The 22,475-nt window shown below is 37.4% G+C and overlaps 1 protein-coding gene across 2 annotated transcripts in view; it reads left to right on the top strand.

The window, feature by feature from the left end:
* Positions 1-3,560: 3,560 nt before the first annotated feature.
* The window catches only part of DLGAP1 (DLG associated protein 1), a 5,750,587-nt gene continuing 5,731,672 nt past the window's right edge, over positions 3,561-22,475 (top strand). For both annotated transcript variants that reach the window (XM_044065573.1, XM_044065572.1), the window contains exon 1: positions 3,561-3,839. The gene's annotated coding sequence lies outside the window, so the exon portion shown is untranslated. The remainder of the gene's footprint in view (positions 3,840-22,475) is intronic.

Below are 22,475 nucleotides of genomic sequence, written 5' to 3'. Positions count from 1 at the left end.
AAATGTAACCTATTAAATTACATCTGTGAATACTTTTTTGTGATGATGTTAGCGGGAATTCATCATATTTGCCAGTGAGTTTGTTCAGTATTTTGTGTTTTGATCAATCTCACTGGCAATTATTCATTATAAAATCACATACATATGTATGCGTGATATGCTTGATCTAAGACTTTTTTATCTAATTATAAAATATTTAAAATGTAATCTTATATGCATTTAACATAATCACATTTGACAGAACACAGGCTATACTGCGTTAATGCTGGTTTGGTGTTAGGAGTTGCAAAGGAAATCTGTCTAATACACAATTTGAGCTATTTTAAATCCATCTCACATGTTATACACCCATGTCTATAAGTTTATGTTTGAGGTCTAGAAGTGGTTCACAGTGTGTGGTGTTTTTCTCTTTCTTTCTGCAGAAGTGCATCAATGGGGTGGGTATATAAAAAATGGGGTAAAGGTGGCAAAGCCACTTGCATGGAGGGACAGGGGATGTGTCCCATGGTAAAAAAACTTTTGGAGGACTATGTTGTATATGAAATTTTAGATAAATTTGATTTGCTAAATCTGTTTTAGATTATATTTCTAGATAATTTGTGCTTAAATAAAAAGAGTCTTAGATAAAAAGTAACATACATACATAGAGACACACACACACACACACACACACACACACACACACACACATGCCACATACACTTGGAGAAAAGGAAGAAAGTGAGACAAAATGTAATGCTCACCTTCTCACACTACTACTTTTTTAAAATACTTTTATTAACTTCCTACACTTTGAACACAGGAACACATACAGTAACAGAAAAGTTCCACTTCAGCTAAATAAACCACAAGTTTCCATTTTCAGAGCATCAGTTAACTGGATATCAGCAAACCACAGATATACCAAAACACTTCCTTTTCTATGAATAATAACAACCTCAAAGTGAAGTATAACAGTTAGTAGGTAGTGTAAGATTCAATCACAGGTGAATGATTCACCCCCCCCCCCCCATACTTCTTTTGAACAATTCTCCATCTGCTGTTTTATATTTGTGTGATTTTAGGGACATACTTTTTTTTGTCCCAGACAGCAAGCAAGTGTACACCAAGTAGCCAACATATGCAAAGAAAACTTAACACTAGTTAAACAACAACTAAAGAACAGGGGTGTAGCAAGCAAAGTCCACTTTGTACTCAAAGCTCGGACACCCATTACTTAAAAATTGACACAGCTTTCAAAATGCTGCCCCTGCAAGCACTTAAAAAAATGTAAGTAACATATTTAGCTGTCCCCCCTAAAACTTTTAAAATATTGTTTTAGAGTAGCGATATTGCATCTGTTGTTAAAGCCATTCATTTAGAATTACTGAAGTTGTGGAGCTTTTCTCCCCGGGCCTCCACTGAAAAATGGGTCACTGAGTCAGTGGATTTTCCCATTCAACAAATGCTAATAAATAAATAAATCAATTTAGACCATTGTAGACATAATTTGACCTGAAAAAAAGCCATGTTTATTTGATGCTCAGAAAAAAATATACTCAGTAGAGTACAAAGAGTATACTTGGCTACACCCTTGCTAAAAAACACAGCAGTTTGCATCATTATTTAAAACAGAAATCAGACAGTCTCTCCATTACTGTAATCGAATATACCAAAAATAATTCCATTTATGTCCATGACAACTTGATGCAAACTTCTTCATGATGTTTTCCAGACCTTTTTTTTTTTCTGGAACTATGGAGACAGTCAAGATGCATTTAAATAATTGATTATATAGGAACAATGCGTTGCCAGTAAAATACCTTGAAGATTAATCAAGTATGTTGTTGTATGGATCTTTTTAAAAATATGTACTGCTACAACAGAGGATTGGCTTTTAAAGTCTGCACCTTAACCATCTGTATGAACTTTTATTCATTTTGTTAAAGATATATTTTCAATTTACTACAGAAATTGTTACAATGAACTCTAACTTTGCTATATAATGAAAAGCTTTTAGTTCAGCAATAAAATATGATGTCCTACGCTACAGTTAACTGAAGGAGTGTGCTTAAGATACAAATTAAGTCAGTGAGAAATGTTAGGTGCAAAACAACTTTAAGGGATCTGTCTGAACTTGTTTGGAACCCCCAGTGGCTGCCCCGTGATATTGCTTATATTAATGTGTGAGTGGGAATAAGTATCCAGATGGTGTTCGCTAAACAAATTAACAAAGTCGATCACGTCCTACAAGGGTAAAAAATAGTTTGGCTTTTTACCTGCTGCTTATACATTTGCTGTTGATTACTGTAACGTTTACTCAGTTGTTAGCAGTGGCCAACAGATGCTCTCAACCTCACTAGCATGAAAGCAGTTTCTGTTTTAGAGGGAAAATCTAGAAATGCTTTGTAGATTTCTTTACACTCACCTCTGATTTAATACCAGTTAGAAAATTCAACTATAAATTCTGACTATGTAATTTTTTGTAAAAATAAATAAGAACGATCACTTCCGAAGCAAACCATTACATTGATGTTTGCACCCAGTAGTTGTTGCATAATGTGTATGCTATAGGATATCAACTGTTAAGAAGTGCCTAAATCTTTTCTTTAAACCTTATAACGGGATAATCCAGATTTACCCAGCTCTGCAGCTCAGCAAGTATTTGGTTCTACACTTCTCCTAATGTGCCTACTAAATACAGTCCTTACGCATATAAGCAGTATTATATTAGTGCCTTTCTTTTATACCCCAGAACCAGAACGCAGTACGTTAAACAAAAGGAACCATTCAGTAAAATGCATTAGACAAAATATATGAGATTAAAACTAAACCGTTTTACGTAAAGCACCAATCAAATACTTTAAGCGTTGTAAAATAGTTATACAGCTGCAGCAAGCAACCGACATCCTTGTTGATCTTTAAGACGCTCATAAGCCAACGCTTCCTGACTGTGTGGATTTAGGGGAGGCAAGATTATGGTCTCGTTGTAGCAGTCTAAACTACAGTACATAGCATAAAAAACCGAATCCAGCTCAGTATGGAGTGTCATAATATTTAGAAGCGTCACCCTTTGATGCAGTTTCGGGATCTTAGGGAAACTAATACGTAATGCAAACTATATAACGGTCCTTATGGTTGATAATAAGCCTGATCTAAGTTTGGGGTTTAAGAACGTTTTAATCAAGGAAACATTGCTACTTCTGCTTTGTTGGCGGCGCATCGCTACGTTTTACTTCATTGACTGAATTATCCAGATCGTACAAAAGGAGAGTAGTTTAACAATATTCAGAAATAAAATGGGAGAAAATCCCTTTTAATGCTACGGACCACTTGTCATCAGCCTATGAGCCTACATCTTTCTGTCACAGACCCCCGCACGGACACACGCATCGCAGACGAGCACACTCACTGCAATCGTCATTTTTAAAAGTTTCCTCTGTTAGTAGTTCAATCAAAACTTCCCCACCCCGGTCACTTTGAGTGAGCTGAGCGCAGCCGCAGCGGTTCCAGTCTCAGAAGGCAGACAGAGGCTGTGCAAGACCGCGGGGGCGCGCTCCTTTTTTCCCGAGCTTTGCTTTCGGGCACTTCCGTGGATGCTGCATCGCTATGGGCTGCGGGCTGTAGTGTGCGTGTGTAACAAGCACATAATCTCACTATTGTGGGCAAGGGAAGGGTCCCAGGCGTCTCTCTGGCATCTATCCGTTGAACAGTAACTGGAAATATTTTCTTCGGAGAAAAAGCCAAATCTGTGTTTACGAAGAGGCTATGTTTTTTTAGGGGTTAGTCGCCACTCATTGCCCCTTTCTCCCTGGATGGGTGCATCAGTCAGCTGCTGTGGACTCGGTTTACCCTGGAAGGTAAGTGCTCCTTTAGCCCTTTGTTAGGGAATCGGAAGCTGGCGTGAAAGCCGCTGTCCACAGTCTAAGGTTCTGAACTGCAGATTGTCGGCTACAACGCGTGGGATGGCCAGCTGGCTCTACGTTTGTTTTGGCTTCTTGACTGTTGGATTGTGTAATGTTAGAAATGTGAAAACTCTTATCGTTCTCATGATGCTATGTACATTTTGTATTCTCAATACAAGCGTCAGCAGTTTTACGTGATACGTAAAAAAATACTGCTTTCTGTCTTGTATTATTTTAAGAGTGCTGGTTCGCACTGATGTGAACTGCTAGAAGAACCATAAGAATTTCTGGAGCAGTGTTCTCATTTTATAACGCTTGAATGGTCATATCAAGCAGGTTTCCTCTTTGAGCAACCGTACAAGGTATCTCTGGAGGGAACTGCTTTTATGCAGGACAGAGGATTTGGCCATTTCACGTCGTTAAACTGTATATTAAAATATTAGACTGACAAAGCGCATTTCGTGTAATATGAAATTTGATGAATCCCTATTTGTTTGAAACTACTGTTTTCTACTGGAGGTCGAATACCTCAAAATCCTCCAAAGCACTAAATTAAATAAGAAACAATTACCTTAGTATTTTCTATCCAGCAGCTTATTATTTATTGGCTAAAATGACGTGTTGGGTGGAAAGGAGGTTACTGAAGTCAGTGTGTTTAACAAATCTTACTTGTGCTACTGACCAGAAGAAAATGTCTTTTTATCCGTTGTAAAGGTATTTACACAAAACGAAGTGACATAACATGCCTTACTATTATTGTCTGAGCTCAAAGATGTGTCATTCAGAACCTTCACTCTCTGTAGACCAGTATTAAGGGGTCCGTTGAAAAACATGTCAAACAATGTTGTGGTTGCAAAATATGTTGAACTGTACAAGGGCCAACTTAAAAACAGACGCATGTGAAAGATTTGTAGACAAATTTTGTTGACAGAACAACATTCTTGCCATGCAGAAAAATGACTGGTTGGCTAGGATGGTACTGGACTATACACATTAGTATAGTTTCCTTAGGCAATGCATTTTCATATGCGAAATAGACATATCAGTCCATTCATAAGTCTGCATTTCCAAAATGAAGAATTGTACTCCTCCATACATAGAAATATGGAAGTTTACCATTTGTGATACCTACCCCCCCCCCCCCCACACACACACACACACACACACACACGCACACACACACAGGCTTCCTTTACTGTAGTATGTAGTTAACTGGTGTAGTACTTGTAATTTGTAAGGCAAGAGAAGCTAAGCATTGTACAGATGACAACGCAAATAGATCATATGTATGATTGCCTTCCTGACAGTTTTCATCAACAATTTGCACCCAACAATATGAGCCATAAAAGAAAATAAGATGTACAAAAACTATTATAAAATGAATGAGTGTGTGCCTTAGATTATTTTGTTATTACATTAAGCTGACATTGGCAATAAAGGATACAATGGGTGACTCTAGCACTAATATAGTTACTATACTTTCCAACTAAACATCTAAATTCCCTTAAAGTATTGAACTAACTTATCCACTTAGCTCAGGCTACCATTTTGATAGGTCCAGTAGTTAGATTGTAGATTTTAGACCCTAGCCTTCAAAGTGTTTATGTACTTCAAAATAAAGGGTTTTGTAAACAAAAGCTCATCACAGTATACATCATTCAAAATTAGCAGTTAAAGTTATCAGCTTTTTTTGTAAGAGTCATGAAACTATTTTGTTTAATTTGCTAAAAAATTATGGTTATTTTCTTTGTTTCATCAACAAACAGACTAGCTCAGAGACTGATATTTCTGTCCACATTTACAGGATCTTGAGTTCAGTCCTGATCTGGAATCAATGTCTGTGTGGAATGTGTCCATGTTCTCTGTGTATTTATGGTTTCTTTCTACATATTTCAATTTCTTCCCATTTTCTATAGATATGCTCACTGACTGACTACTACTAACTGTTCTTACAAATTGCATTTGGAAGTAATGTCATGGGTTAGGTCATGAATGAAAGTAGCTCAATATAGCCTCATTTACTTTCCTGGTTAAATAAAAATGGCTATTATACAAGAACTGATATTCTCCACATCTGTGCAATTTTTACCAGTGCATAAAATGAATCTGGCCTTTCATACTGGCTAATATTTTTTAGTGACTGATGTAGTTGAAATGAAATACTCCATGCTTCACTGCTGGTATGGCATGATGTTGTCTCACTACCGGTATGGTACCCTCAGAAAGTAATCTATTCATCTACAAATTCATGATGGAGTTTCATTAAAAACACAGGATTAAAAAAAACAAACAAAACAAAATAAGTAACAATGGACAAACTGTCACACTGGTTTAAAAGAGAGGAGAAGACAAACCCCTTCGCAAGTACGGCAGGTGCAACTGGCCAAAACAATCAAAATGCAAACAAAGAGGCCAGCACCAAAGTGTTGTGGCATTAGATATTATTTTATTATCATAACATCATATCAGTTTCAGCACACTTGCCTTCTTCAGCGAACATTATTAGTTATACTTACAATGATCACAATTCTTAAAGGCACATTATTTAAAACACATTAAACACATAAAACACACATACTTAAAACAAGGAGATATTTAGTATTTAACCAGTTTTTTTAACTTTTAAGCAGGATTAATGCTGATACTAGAATAGAGGCCAGGATGTCTATTTGTTTTGACAAAATATAATCGAGTAATTATTTCCTGGCTTTAGAAGTTAGAATACAATAGCCACCTCTTGCATTCATACAAGTTCATCCAGTACTCCAAACTAAAAAAATAAAATAAAATAAAAAATAAATAAATAAATAAAAAAACAATGTTCATTGCCTTTTCTCATAATATGTTTAGCAAGTGCAATAGACAATACTTGGTGTTTAATATCAGTTTCAAAGCAGTTATTAGCTATCCTGTCTTTCAGTCATTTGTTTGTTTTCTCATGGTAGTATGCACTGCATACTAACACAGGTGGCCAAATAAATCAAGTTGATAGTCATACAGTTAGCATACACTATGAATTTAATTTGTTTCCCTTCACCATAAAATGTAGTTATAAGTTACAATCTCAAATACAAGCCAACACTGGTTAAACACTAACTATACTTTTTGTTTTAAGCTATCTGATTTAAGTACTGTGTCTTTATGAATTGTCATCATATGACATTATGAATAGGACTAATTATTCTCTTTTTTTTAGATCTGAAGAAACATAGATAAAGTGAAAGGTTGTCATTTGTTACTTATTTTATTTGGATTTACAAAGTATACATTTTTAATAACATTCAGCCATGAGTCTTTGGAACATAGTAGGATATTCTTCTTGGACATTTTTACTTGATCAACTTTCACTGCTTTCATATTCAACCCACAAAGGTAATTTTTCACCAGGGAAGAAACAGGTTATAAAATGCATATTTTATCACAGAATACCTTTCACTATATGTAAATAAGGAAAGGAAAGCTTCTTGTACATGATTTAATGGAGTCATTGTTGGACATAATTGAGAAGAGAGTCATTTGTACTTATAACAGAAAACTGAACACTTTCAGTGAATGACACTGAATTATGATGAAGTTGCAAACTTTTAATACAGTGCCAGTAATGGAGAAACAGGAACATGCAGTCACATTAACACACTCATGTGGAAATATATATATATATGTGTGTGTGTGTGTGTGTGTGTGTGTGTGTGTGTGTGTGTGTGTGTGTGTATGTCAGCATGCTTGTCCAGTACTAAGAAATATATTCAAATTTCTTGTTTCAGACTACAGGTGCCATGGACATTTAGACTGCTTCTAATTTACAAATTTTTTACAAAGAAGTCACTGCTTACTGTATAAATGTATTTTTTTTACTATTATGCTTTTCAGTTTTCATATTTATGACAACTGTAATACGTATGTGTTTTACATGTGGTACAACACAGAGTGAGTTTGTTATTGTATTGCAAATCCAAGGACTAAGCACCATGTGTGCTACATTGCCTGCAAATTAATTAAACTTGTTGCCATGGTTAATATCCTGGGTCTAGGAGGAGAAAGAAACGGAACATATGCAGAAGTGTATGATGGCCACATATCTCTATCTTTAGCACAACCATGTTGGAGAAACCTATTCTTGTGTGTTCATTGTTTTGGGTGCAGACATTTTGAATTCAGTTATTGAAACTTCTGGGATTACAAGCTGTTATTTAAGGGTTATAGATCATAAGGGACAGTACTCTTCTATGATGTTGCCTTTAACAGAAGACTGTACAGAAAAGGACAGTTATGTAAGAGATACAATCCACATTTCTATGGTGACAGTATGGAAAGCAAAGTTTGGATGATTATAAAGAGAGGATAATTTTCATGTAATACTGTTCTACAATGATGAAAATGTGGATTATGTGAAAAAATACTTTAGATATTTGTGAAAGATAATGCAGTGATCATTTATCAGTGACAACAAATGTGGCAAATTTTAGTGGCATTGTGTTTTATTACTATCAGTCTAAAAATGTATTTTATGTGAGGAAATTGACCACATTATTAAACCTGTAACAAGAAATTATGTGAATACTATAGAGTTTTGGTATGTGTTAAAGATGTTTTTTGAATAAATAAATGCAACAAATGAAGATATGTTTGGCTTGACTATATGGAATAAGTGCTGAATGCGGGAGAAACTTGTGAGCTGGGAAACAAATTCTGAATTTCCATTTATAGGGTCATTGTGAATAATGATAAAGGGACTATAGAAGATCATGGCAGACAGGTAAATATGATGGCTTTGGCAGATAACAGTTTTTGAGCTTGCAATTTATATCATGAAAGGAAAATTATATAAATTATGTGAGACAGAGGCAGAGGCTGCGGAATGGAAAGGGGAGAAAAAGGCAATGAAAAGTGAAATTAAAAAAAAAAGTAAAGGTAAAATAGTGAATTATTCTACCTCCCTTTCAGTACTTATTTTGAATGTGAATGGTAGAAATAACTATTCTATCCAAAAAGTGAAGGGAAAGGAATAGTATTTTTCTTATTATTTAAACACATCTTACAAGCTCCAGCAAAGAACTGGAATATAAAACTGTTTTCTTTCATGAATTCATGAATTTAACAAAAAAAAAAATGTCTGTAAAAAAAAATGTCAACTGTCAAAATGAGAACTTTGAATATTACTCAGAAGTTTAGATTTTGGTCAAAATTAAATGATTTAATTGATAAATTTTAATTATTTAGTTGTCTGTGTTGTGGACATCTGTAAATAGTTATGTTTTTGTTCTATTTATCTTTAAAAATGTTGTACAATCTTTGTTATAAAAATAATAAAATGTTTAAAAAATAACTCTATTCTATGGTTAATAGTGTTTCAGTTGGTAAGTACAGAACTTTGTAAATTCTTGAAGATATCAAGGTTCTTACATAACAGGCTAGAATTAGGAAATAAGTCTGGTGGTGTTGCACTGTGGCACTATTCTTGAACTTTCAGGATGGAGGTTTGTTCAGAGTGGCTGTTTTGTTTTTTGGATAAGAAAAGATGGGCTGTTAGAATGCTATAGTGGTTTAGACATATGGTTCTGAGATATGTTGTTTTTTTTAAGTTGGAGTATCATATATATATATATATATATATATATATATATATATATATATATATATATATATATATGTATGTATATATATATATATATATATATATATATATATATATATATATATACATACACACACACACACACACACACATATATATATATATATATATATGTATATATATATATATATATATATATATATGGTTTACAATCAAAATTTTGAATGCCGTTATGTGAACTTTGATTGGCAAAAAGCAGTTTGTCAAAGTCTCATAACGGAAAATTGAAATATGTTGAACCCGCAGCAGTGAATGCAAATGTGCATTCGCTGTTTTGAGATTGACACATTGATTGGAGATTGCACTACACTGGGGATCGGGAATTTTGCAGTTTCCTCCAGGTAGTGCAATCTTGGAGTTGTAATATATAAGTAGCAGGAGGTGTGGGGGGCAGGGGGCTTCCACTTCTACAAAACATGTGTTGAATGTCACCAGACATTCAGGTAAGTTAAAAAAATTTCAACAATTCAAATTCGAATTGCTGACATTTTTCTGTTTCATTATTTTGATTAGTTGATTTTATTTATTTCGACAATGTTTTTTGAGTAAGCAATTACTCACAAAAACATTGTCAAAATTTTGATAGTAAACCTATATATATATATATATATATATATATATATATATATATATTAATATATATAAATATATATATATATATATATATACACACACACACACACACACACACACACACACACACACACACACATAGATATGTACATATTGCTAAAGAAAGAGTTTTAGTTTACTGAATATGTGCGATTGGTATTTGTTAATGAATATTTATATTATTTAAGTAGGAGATTTAAACTTGGTTCTAAGGAGTAAGAATTCTAGGGGGTAGATGGAAGGTTCTAAAAATCTTTACAAAATACTGATTTGAACTTACCAAGTAATGAAACATATAGGTAAGAAAGTATACAAACTGGAATTGATTATGCAGTATGTAATAAGTCTTTAGAGGTGACAAAACACAGACATATAGTTATACAGAAGTTTTTTCCCACCCATATTGTTCTTGAAGCATTGATTAACTAAAAGGAAGATAAGTTTTCATCAAACAGGAATTAATACAGTAGAAAAGAGTTGCCAAAGTATTCCATTTTTTATGATATGCTTATGAAGATATGGGATCCTTTATTCCTATAAGGTGGCTTGATTGATCAGTTATAAGAAGAAAGTTAGGTTTGAGTATTTGTATCAAGTAAAAGCTCAAGGATCCAGGAGAGGAAAGGGATTATAGTCATTTATTCCAGGAATAGCATGATTTGGTGGAAAAGAGAAATATCTGGCTACATATTTAGAACAGATTTATATGAGAAGAATATAGAGAAGAGTATAATGTTGTTATGAAAACAAAGGCTTACTAACCACACAAGGTAAAATGAGATGTCTCCACTGCCAAATAAGGACATTTAAGAAGAGACACTCTTATGGAATTTTGCAAGAGAGAGAGGCTGTGTATTTACTGCACAGATTTCAATAATGCTGTGTATCCAGAGATTTTTAAAACAACTTAATACGGGGAATGATGTAAAGAGGAGGAGGAGGATAGTGACTGACAAGTCAAGAGCACTGTGTGATGAGGTTATTAAAGATAATGAGGCAGATATCACATTTGAATGGATAGATCCCTTTCTTCAGGGTCAGATGTCTTAAGATATGCTTTTATAAGATGTTTCATATGCATTTAAGCCTTACAGGGGGGCATTGCAGTAAGCATAGTTATCCTGTAAGGTACAGCACGATTCTTAAAATGGGATTGTTAAGCTTATTTGGAAGTGAGGAGACAATGCATTTAAGGAACTGAAAAATACTGTTTTTGCTTAATACTGACTGTTGTAAAGCAGTTGGCGATGCTACTGCTGAGTTTTTCAAAATCTCCGTGTGAAGGTCTGGAAAAGGAGGTCTATGAAGTACAAAATGAGAATCAAATACAAATGTTGAATTTTATTTGAGAAATTGTAGTAAATTAAAAATATTAAGATAGGTAAGTTGGTGATGTTGACATCTGTATGGACTTTTATAATATAGTTCACAGACATGTGATGCACTTGATGGAACCTTTTGGTTTGTGGAAAATTTTAAAAGGTTTATTGAAGTGGTATAAAACAATACCTGGTTGAACTGTACAGTGAATGGATGGGTTGAGAGACAGGTACAGGTGATGAATGGTATTAGGTAGATCTGTGTATTAAGAGCTATTTTGTTTGCTTTGATTATGACTGGGGTGGTGCGACAGGTGAAGTTCCTCACTCAGTTATGGGAGGTGACTCTTGGGACAAGATACATGTTATTAGCCACGGCAATTCATGCAGATGGATTTATGCTGATACAAATGCATTTATGCTGAAGGGTGATATAGCATTAGGTTTATTCATTGCTATTCTACATGATATATTAATGGGATTTGCTTTGTAATTAACAGTGAAGAATGAAAGACGTGGAGTGAGAGGAGGACAGAGACAAATTTACTTATAAAAGAAAAGGCTGTGGAAGTTTTAGTAATGAAGTTTGCAACAAAGCATACATGTTTGAAAGTATCAGAATTCTGATGTACATTACAGATGGAGAAAGCAAATTAGTCATCCTTTAAAAAAAAGTGTATTCAATTAAATATTTCCTACTAAGCAACGCAGCATGTGTGCACACAGGTTATCCATTCCCACTGGAAATAGAGTCTGCATGAACGAGCATATTTTTCATTTATTTTGGGGAAACAGGACACTCTAAATTGGCCCTAGGCATGAGTGTGTGTGTGCCTTCTGTGGAAGGTTGGGTGCCGGGCTGGCAACTCGACACCATAAAACTCCACTGCCATTCATGAGTAGACAGATGATCCACTGTGGTGACCCTTAACTGTAAAAAACTGAAAGAAGAAGAAGAAGTTAAGAAAGGAGTCTTGTATGAGATGAAAAAGAAAAGACTGGAGATGGCTGTGCATGTTGAGTATTTGGTTTCTATTACTTTAAATTTGGTTAGGATGAGAGAAACTGAAAATAGGTGTATAGGTTTTTGATACTGCATTGCGCATATTTATCTGATAGACTAAGAAAGATAAACATTATACTAAAATGTACACCATATGAATACAACATAAAATGTTCAATGTAGAAGGAATTGGTAGATGAACATTTGTAGCACAAGAAGTGGCCTGGTTCTGTTATGGATATGTAGTACAGCACAGGTTGTTAGGATAATTTAGATAAGGATATAAAAGAAGCTATTGTCAACAGAAGAAATGGAATACAGTATGATAAATCATTGTGACAATTTTGGAGGTATTTTGACTGTAAAATTTCGATGAAAGTAGAAAGAAAATATAAAACAACTGTAAGGAGAATATGTAATTTATCTGGTATATGAGTCAGGAAACCATATGTCATTTATTTCAAGATTGTATACAAATGAATAAAGCTTGGTTGATAATATGTATTAACATATTTTTCGTCACAAAAAGATAGTTGACAGTATTGAATATGACTTGTATAACAATCTTCTAGGACATGATGTAGGTAAGGTAAATATGATTATGATGCATTGCATCTGGGAAACAGAGAGATGGTAGTGCTAGGAAGTGTTATATTATTATGAAAGTGTTGTGTATTACTGGAGAAGGCTGATACATGGACTGGTTTGAGTACAAAGGGAACTCAATCTGTGTTATTCTTACTCATTTTTTGTTCGTCTTCTTAAACATGATTCTGACTTGTATGGAAAACTGCATACAGTATTTATTTTGGTGTATATGCTTTATCAGATTTTAATAAATAACCTACTCTTCTAATGAAGTGCTATGGCATCTTTTATGACCTCCTGAGCTATCACCAGCTCAAGCAGATAGTATCTCAGGCTAATGCCTCACCTGAAGTATGACTCCTTATAAGTGTGCCACTTACTTTTCAAAGAACAATGCTGGTATTGGAAAATAAAAACACTTGATAAGGCAGCTATGCTTTTTTTATGATCCTATCTAACCCTCTTCAAGCACAACCTTAATTTATTTATTTATTTTTATTTAACATTTGTTGACCGGGAATGTCCGACTAGGTTCCACAGATCCTGTTTTCAGCAGAGGCCCGGGGAGAAATGCTCCAGAATGCTCCTTAATGAGTGGATGGGAAACCAAAATTTGTCCCAGGGGTTACATCTGTGCCCCTCATTGACAGGGGCAACAGGAGCTGAGGTTTCTTTTTGGGGATAAACTCTTGGCTATGCTTGAAAGGGCCCCAGGGCCATTAGCCTAGTAACCTCCTATGATAAGGGAACATAACCCACAGACTATTTCTTCCCTTGTACTGGCCCATGATTGAAATGTTAGGCTATATAGAAATGATGATTCTGACTAGGTGTTCCTGTTCTTGTCTTCCTCTTGGCATAACATTGGAAAACTTAGCTTCTGTAATGAGCCATCTCTCTGAAAGTACAGTACTTCATCTTAATATTATTCCTATCTTCATCTGTTAATACTTATGCTTACTATGCTATGCATAATGTACTCTGGTCATTTTGTGTGACTATTGTACATTTTGTTTTACTATTTTTATCTACTTCATAATTATTTCTTGCTTTAATATACACCTGGGATGAACTTGACAATGATTCATGTGGGTCAGTGATATATCCCAGTTAAAAATGTCATAAGTAGATAAGTAAATAAGGGAGTAAGAAAGGCTGTATACACCATATAAAGCCACACATACGCAGTAAATGTCATAGCATACTAACTACAGCATAAGCAGCTGAATTGTATGCTAATCAACCAATCCAATACAGAGGAGCTATTCAACAAGCTATAAAGCAACAGTGTATACTCAGTGCAGGTTTTCCCTGCAAATTCTAAAACCTACTGGAATACAGCCATGCAAACCAGACTACACAAAGAATATTAGGGACTGCTGTTGCTGTTGTTCATGTGAATGTACAGCAGGCCCAAGTTTATGTTGCTGCTGCTAATAGAGCATGGCCAAGAAGGAGCAAGGTGTTTAGAACCTGTTTAACTTCTCACAGTCTGCAGGAGGTGGAAATCGTGCAATGCTATAGGCTGAGTAGAAAGACACTACAGTAACTCTTCAACCTCTTCAGTCTTCAGCTGACAGCAAGGGCAAACCAAGGGCAACCAATCATAGTACAGACTAAAGTGTATTTAGAATTTTAGCTACAGAAACCTTCCAGAGACCAACAGGGCATATGCTGGGGAGTATCATAGGCAGCAGGATCCAGTATCCTCCATCAGTTTCTGAATGCCATGTTACAACATGCCAGTGAGTACACATATTTTCCCCATACACCTTTGGTCAGAGCCAGAACTATGCAGGAGTTCTACCCAGTAGCACACTGCCCTGAATTACTGGGTGCTATTGACTGTCTGTAGAAATCAAAGCACTGTGTAATGCTAAGGGATTCATCCTGAATGTGTGTGCTGGCAACCCAGGCAGTTACCACGACTCACATATCTTGCACATCTGTCAACTGTATGAGATGTTTACTAGAGGGGATATTCCACAGGGTCATTTATTGGGGGATGCAGGATATGCAGTGGAACCATGGCTGATGATGCTCATCAGACGTGCACACAGACCAACTGAAGAACACTATAAAGAGGCACATGGTCAAATAAGAAATATCCTAGAGCATGTATTTGGCTGCAGAAGTTGTGGTTCCAGTGATTAGATGCATCTACAGTGGCCCTACAGTACAATCCCTGTACTTGTGCTGAAATATTCACTGTCTGTGCTGTACATCACAACATTATCATGAGGAAACAGATTTAGCAGGAAGAGCAAGGGGAAGGGACATGCATCTTACCACCTCTGACAAGGTCACCACAGCTACATGCAGGTAAGAAGTCAGAGGGGGAACCAGCAGCTGCTGTGTGTGTAGGCAGACTTAGGCATGCAAATATGCCCTCACACTGGCCAAAAGGCAATGGATACTAGACACACTTACTACCTAAGAGGTTAAAATCTTCATCCTATGCACATACATGCAGTACTATTGATGCCAGGCAATACTCACAACACAACATTTACTTACCCATGTAATGGCTGTGTACTGTTAGTATCAGACAGAGTCAGCCCTGAACTAAAACTCTTGCAACTGTCAGATTTCCAAGATAAGTGTTGAACCTGAAATAGAAAAATGTCTAAGAATACAAAGGAATGGCATGCCCTTGCATACTGTTACTTGGTAATGTAAGTATAAGGTGTGAGATTTTTATGGCAGTTATAACAAGATGTTACACCAACAACTTATGTGAATACATGTGTCCTCTATCAACTAATAGGCCTCATGTACTCATATCAAAAATTCACACACTCATACATGTAAAATGTATAGCTTTTCACTGAATGTTCACAGTTGGGCCTCATACATTCTACTGGCAAATCATTAAAGAGTGAAGTAAGAAAATAATGACACATTTCTGTTTGACTTCATATCCGTCACAAAATACATAAAAATCATCATCATCTTCTTTTGGCTGTTCCCATTAGGGGTTGCCACAGTGGATCATCTCTTTCCATTTCTTCCTGTCCTGCATCATGCTCTTTCACACCAACCGCCTGCATGTCCTCTCTCACCACATCCATAAACCTTATCTTAGGCCTTCCTCTTTTCCTCTTACCTGGCAGCTCCATCCTTAGCATCCTTTTCCCAATATACCCAGCATCCTTCCTTAGCACATGTCCAAACCAACGCAATCTCGCCTCTCTTGCTTTGTCTCCAAACTGTCCAACCTGAGCTGACCCTCTAATATACTGCTTCCTAATCCTGTCAATCCTAGTCACACCCAGTGCAAATCTTAACATCTTTAACTCTGCCACATCCAGCTCTGACTCCTGCCTTTTTGTCAGTGCTACCGTCTCCAACCCATATAACATAGCTAGTCTCACTACCCTCTTGCAGACCTTCCCTTTCACTCTTATTGGTACCCATCTATCACAAATCACTCCTGACACTCCTCGCCACCAATTCCACTCTGCCTGTACTCTCTTCTTCACCTCTCTTCCACACTCACCATTACTCTGAACTGTTGATCCCAAGTACTTAAACTCATCTACCTTTACCAACCATTCCTCTACCCTCCCTCTCATTTACACACATATATTCTGTTTTAGCCCTGCTGACCTTCATTCCTCACCTCTCTAAAGCATATCTCCACCTCTCCAGGGACTCCTCAACCTGGTCCCTACTCTCACTACATATCACAATGTCATCTGCAAACATCATAGTCCACGGGGCCTTCTGTCTAATCTCATCTGTCAACCTGTCCATCACCACTGCAAATAAGAAAGGGCTCAGAGCTGATCCATGATGTAATCCCACCTCCACCTTAAACGTATCTGTCTCTCCCACCGCAGTCCTCACCAATGCCACACTACCCTTTTACATATCCTGTAGCACTCTTACATACTTCTCTGCCACTCCTGACTTCCTCATACAATACCACAACTCCTCTCTAGGCACCCTGTCATATGCTTTCTCTAAGTCTACAAAGACACAATGCAACTCCTTCTGTCCTTCTCTGTATTTCTCCAACAACACTCTCAGAGCAAATATTGCATATGTAGTGCTCTTTCCTGGCATGACACCATACTGCTGATCACATCACCTCCCTTCTTAACCTAGCTTCCACTACTCTTTCCCATAACTTCAAGCTGTGACTGATCAATGTTATCCCTCTGTAGTTACTGCAGCTCTGCACATCACCCTTATTCTTAAAGATAGGTACCAAAACACTTTTTCTTCACTCCTCAGGCATCCTCTGACTTTCCAAAATTTCATTAAACAATCTGGTTAAAAATTCCACTGCCATTTCTCCTAAGCACCTCCATGCTTCCACTGGTATGTCATCAGGGCCAACAGCCTTTCCATTCTTCATCCTCTTCATAGCTGTCCTTACTTCCTCCTTGCTAATCTGCTTCACTTCCTGATTCACTATCCCCACATCATCCAACCTTCTCTCTCTCTCTCTCATTCTCTTCATTCATCAGTCCTTCAAAGTACTCTTTCCATCTAGTCAACACACTCTCCTCACTTGTGAGTATGTTTCCCTCACTGTCCTTTATCACCCTTACCTGCTGCACATCTTTCCCAGCTCTGTACCTCTGTCTAGCCAATTGGTACAGGTCCTTTTCTCCCTCTTTAGTGTCCAATCTCTCATACAACTCTCTGTATGCCTTATCCTTAGCCTTTGCCACCTCTCTCTTTGCCATGCGCCTCAAAAACATAAAAATAGTAATACAAAACCTGTTATTCTGGCAACTGTCTAAGTTTGTAAGACCACAGTTTTTAAAAACTCTTCCGATTGTTGGGCCTTTGTCTTACTTTTATTTTTGGCTTGGTACAACTTTGTTGGTCTAAGAGGTTGGGGGGATGTTCATATTAGAAAAACCTATAAGAAAGCAGTACAATTTGCAAAACCATTTCAGAAACACATATATGCTAAGCACTAACAAGACAAAAAACCCAGGCTGAGAAACAGCTCCACAAATAGTTTAATGAGCAATTAACTTCAGCGAAGCTTTCGGGTGTAGCCCTTCTTCAGTGCATAGACTATGCAGTGAAGAAAGGTCACGCCCAAAAGCTTTGCTGAAGTTAATTGTTTATTAAACTATTTGCGTAGACGTTGCTCAGCCTGAGTTTTTTGTTTTGTTGGATTTCTTGCATACTTAAGGCCGAGTTCACCACTACTTTGTTCTATTTCTGTTGCTGATGCTAAGCACAAAGCCAGCTATGCACCTGACCATCAGACAAAAGACTTACGCATCCCTGAATCCAAACGATAGAAAAGGATATGGCACGGTTATTATTATTTGCACAGGGTGTTGTGTGTGTGTGGGGGGGGGCAGAAGGCTTAGTCTGACACAAAAAGTAGTGAGTGCACGTGAGTAAGAAAGAGAAACATGCAGACATTTGGATAAAGTATCAAATGGCCACTGAGGCAGAATGAACTGTAAGCCTCATGAATGACCCATGTAACTGTTGTGTGTGTGTTTGTATGGGCATTCCAGGTGAAATTAGTGTGTGAGTGTCTGCAAGAATACAGCCAAGCTCTGTGCTAGTTCTACTTCCTGCTATGTCAGACAGGTGTGAGCCATGCATGGTAGGGATAGCAGCTCATTGTTGTCTTCCCTGACTGTGAGAATTGGATCTGCCTGGAGCTTTACTGACATGTCCATGCCTACATCCAGATGCACTGCTGCTACCCTAGCATGACTGATGTCTGCTGGATGAGCTGTCCTCGCAAGTAGAACCAGGACCAGGACCCCATGGCCTGCAACATCTGGGTGTGGACATCTCAACCACTAATGGAGCAGTGGAAAGAGCGCCAAAATGGCATTATGATTGGGCATGGCAGTGTTGGCGAGCATCAGATGATGTGGCTGACTACATCCAATTGAATGCAGTCTCCCACCCAGCAAATGTACGATCACAGACACTACCTAATCCAACATGTCATTCATCTGATCCATTGAATCGGCAACACGGTTGAGGGAGTTATTGCATACCAGCCTGTGCCACATTTACAATCATAAGCATTTCCTCAGAAGTCCTATTGGAATGTGCTTGCATCTCTGTTTGTTTGTTTGTGTCTTTCGGCTTTTCCCGGTTAGGGGTCGCCACAGCGGAACTCTGTTCCGCTAATGATTGGTAGCTGATTTTTATGTGCCGAGTTACCAGCCCTGATGCACAACCTTCAATGCATGCATGTCTCCACGCAGAAAACGCTCTAGCTGAGAATCAAACTGGACAGCGTCTTACTGTAAGGCAACAATGCTACCACAGCACCACCACCGCAGATAAATGCTTGCATCTCTGTAATTGCCCTAAATATGTCAGGTGGCATGGAAAGACACAACAGGATCAGGTGGAGGATGGACAGCAGGCCTCTTCCAAGCATCCATAACATATCTGCTGCATGGCACCTCTCCTAGACTTTGGCTATGGCAAGAATCAACAGGCACTGAAGCCACAGTAACCACACTACTCTGATCAAGTGTCTCATCCTCCACCTGTCCAGTATCTGAGGGGTCACTGGAATGGGTTTGATTAGTCCTACTGGCTGTGTCCAGTGGAATTACAGAGGATGACTGACTGTCAACCTCAGTGTCAGATTCAACCTTTGCACCCCCCGACTGTGCCTGTGTCTGGCCACCACCATCATCAGAGTCTGCCGATATTCTGACATCAGATGGGAAGCATCCTATACTTCCACTGTAAGGATCACCTGTGATAATAAGCAACAAGCACAGGAAAGAAATTAATAGCTACACTATTACAGATTAATATATGCTAACAAAATAACACAGGTGCCACTATCACAGACGGTTCAGCAATACACACAGAGTCCTGACACCCACCTCACACATATGGATAAATACATATTCTCTCAAATGCTCATCAGTACTGAAATAAAAATGTGTGACATGCCATGTGCAGATGATTACACACTTGCTAGGAAAGATGTTCCTGGAAGAAGTTAAGTAAAAGGTAAGGACACCATCATCACAAGAACAACAACACAGGGGGAAAACCTTTGGCTTTTATATGTCCATTAACAATACATTTAACTGAAACTTGTTTGACATGTCCACCCCAAACCCATGTGTAATGAACCAGAATGTGTTGTTAACTTTATCAATCTATAAATAGGTGCTCCCCCCAAAAATAGTAAGCCAACTTAACTATTGATTCCAATATTTTACTATACAAGAATTTTTTAAAAACTAACATATCTAAGCCTACCTGCAAGCTCCTTTTGGGACATATTTGTCTTCCCCGAATCAGCAGCAGCAACATCAATTACATGCTGTTGTGCACTTCCCACCCTCTGGATCCCTGACAGTGGACAGGAAGTCTTCATTTGGTGTCAGTTGTGGATCTGTAGCAGGTGCCCCCTGGTAGCCAGCTGCCTATGGCCTACTGCAGCTGCTTTCCTCCAGACCGATGAAATCATATCACTGGCCCTATGATGCACCTGATCATATGTCCTGTTGTGCCTCCCAACAGTATTAATGGCATTCACTATCTTGTTCCAAATTTGCATTGTTTCAGACATATCCCCATGTCATCTCTGAAGCAGAAAGGCACCATGCTGATGAAAGGCTTGGACAATGAAGTCATTGTCAGAGTCACTGAATGGGGTGTGCAGGGATCGGGACACTTGGGTGCCGTAGTCCTATGTGACATAAAACACAAAAGGATACTACACATAAATATCATATAAATAAAAATTCTGATTAGATATACCACATATTATTAATTTTTAAATATTACCCACTGGAAAAACAAAAAAAACCTTCAGTTATTCTGATATAAAAAAGGGTTATGTGGTTGTAACATATCACAGTCACACACAGACCAATGTTTGAGCCAAAACAAGTGCTAACAACAGCAAAGCAAATCTCAGTGAATACATAGATATGCTAATAGATTAGTACGAGGCTAACTGCCCTTGTGGACCATTTAAGCCTAGCCAATTATCCCATGCGAGAATCAAACCCTGCACCTTGCACATGTAAGGTAAATACCTTAACCATTATAACAACGTAACAAAATTTTTTGATTGTGACAACACAAAAATTGAACTTGGCTCTGCCACCCTCAAAACAACAGGTAAATGTCATTTTGTACCAAATGCCGAATAACAGATCAGTCAGTTGTTAAAAGTGCTTCCAAACAAATTGTCTCCAAAACATGTGTACACATTTGCCACAGAACAGTCATTTTTATACAATTGCCAGTCAGCTCTACCTGTGCCCAGCATTCCCCTAGAGGTATTTAAGGGCTATCATAGAAGGCTAATATTCATGTGCCTTTGACAATATAGGACATTTACATTTCACTGAAATAATTTGGAAGACTGTAAAGAGAAACTGTAACACCTGTGATGGAAGTTAACAAGAGTGTGTATTTGAAAAAGGAAAATGCCCTGATGAAAATGCCTGTGCCATCAGTAAACTTCTAAGAAGTGCAGACAGATAAAGGTTTCATTTGCTAATATATATATATATATATATATATATATATATATATATATATATATATATATATAGATCCCTATCACAACACCGACACGCCACAAACCCGACACTCAAAACAATGACACCAAAACACCGAAAACGCACAAAACCGACAACTCACAAAACCGAACACCATAACACAGACACTCAAAACACCGACACACAAAACGTAAACTACACATTACACACAACTATACATGCACTAACCCTAACCCAAATCCTAACCCTAAGGTCCGACACTACCGCACACTTACCCTACCCGCACCCTAACCCTAACTCACTTAACCCGCCACTAAACCTACATTCCGTCACTATCACACACTTACCCTACCCGCACCCTAACCCTAACTCACTTAACCTGCCACTACACCTAAAGTCCGTCACTACCGCACACTCACCTTTTCCGCACCCTAACCCTAAATCCTACACTATCTCACACTTACCTGTCTGCTCCCTAACGCTAAATCCGTCACTATCGCACACTTACCTGTCTGCTCCCTAACGCTAAATCCCTCACTAGCACACACTTACCTGTCTGCTCCCTAACACTAAATCCCTCACTAGCACACACTTACCTGTCCGCTCCCTAATGCTAAATCCCTCACTATCGCACACTTACTGACTCGCGCTCACACATTGCCCATGTCGGTGTTTCGGCTGTCGGGATTTCACATTGTCGATCATCTGTCTCATCGGTCTTCTCGAGTCGATCTTCTTAGCGTCGGTGTTTCGGCGTGTCGATGAAGTCAAGGTGACCCATATATATATATATATATATATATATATATATATATATATATATATGTATGTATATGCACACACACACACACACACACACACACATATATATATATATATACACACACACATATATATATATATATATATATATATATATATATATATATATCTATATATATATATATT

The sequence above is a fragment of the Protopterus annectens genome, chromosome 3.part0, assembly GCF_019279795.1.
Source record: "Protopterus annectens isolate FY-2018-M chromosome 3.part0, PAN1.0, whole genome shotgun sequence".
Lineage (NCBI taxonomy): Eukaryota > Metazoa > Chordata > Ceratodontiformes > Protopteridae > Protopterus > Protopterus annectens.
The sequence above is the reverse complement of the archived record's forward strand: the minus strand, read 5'-3'. Positions and strand labels throughout refer to the sequence as shown.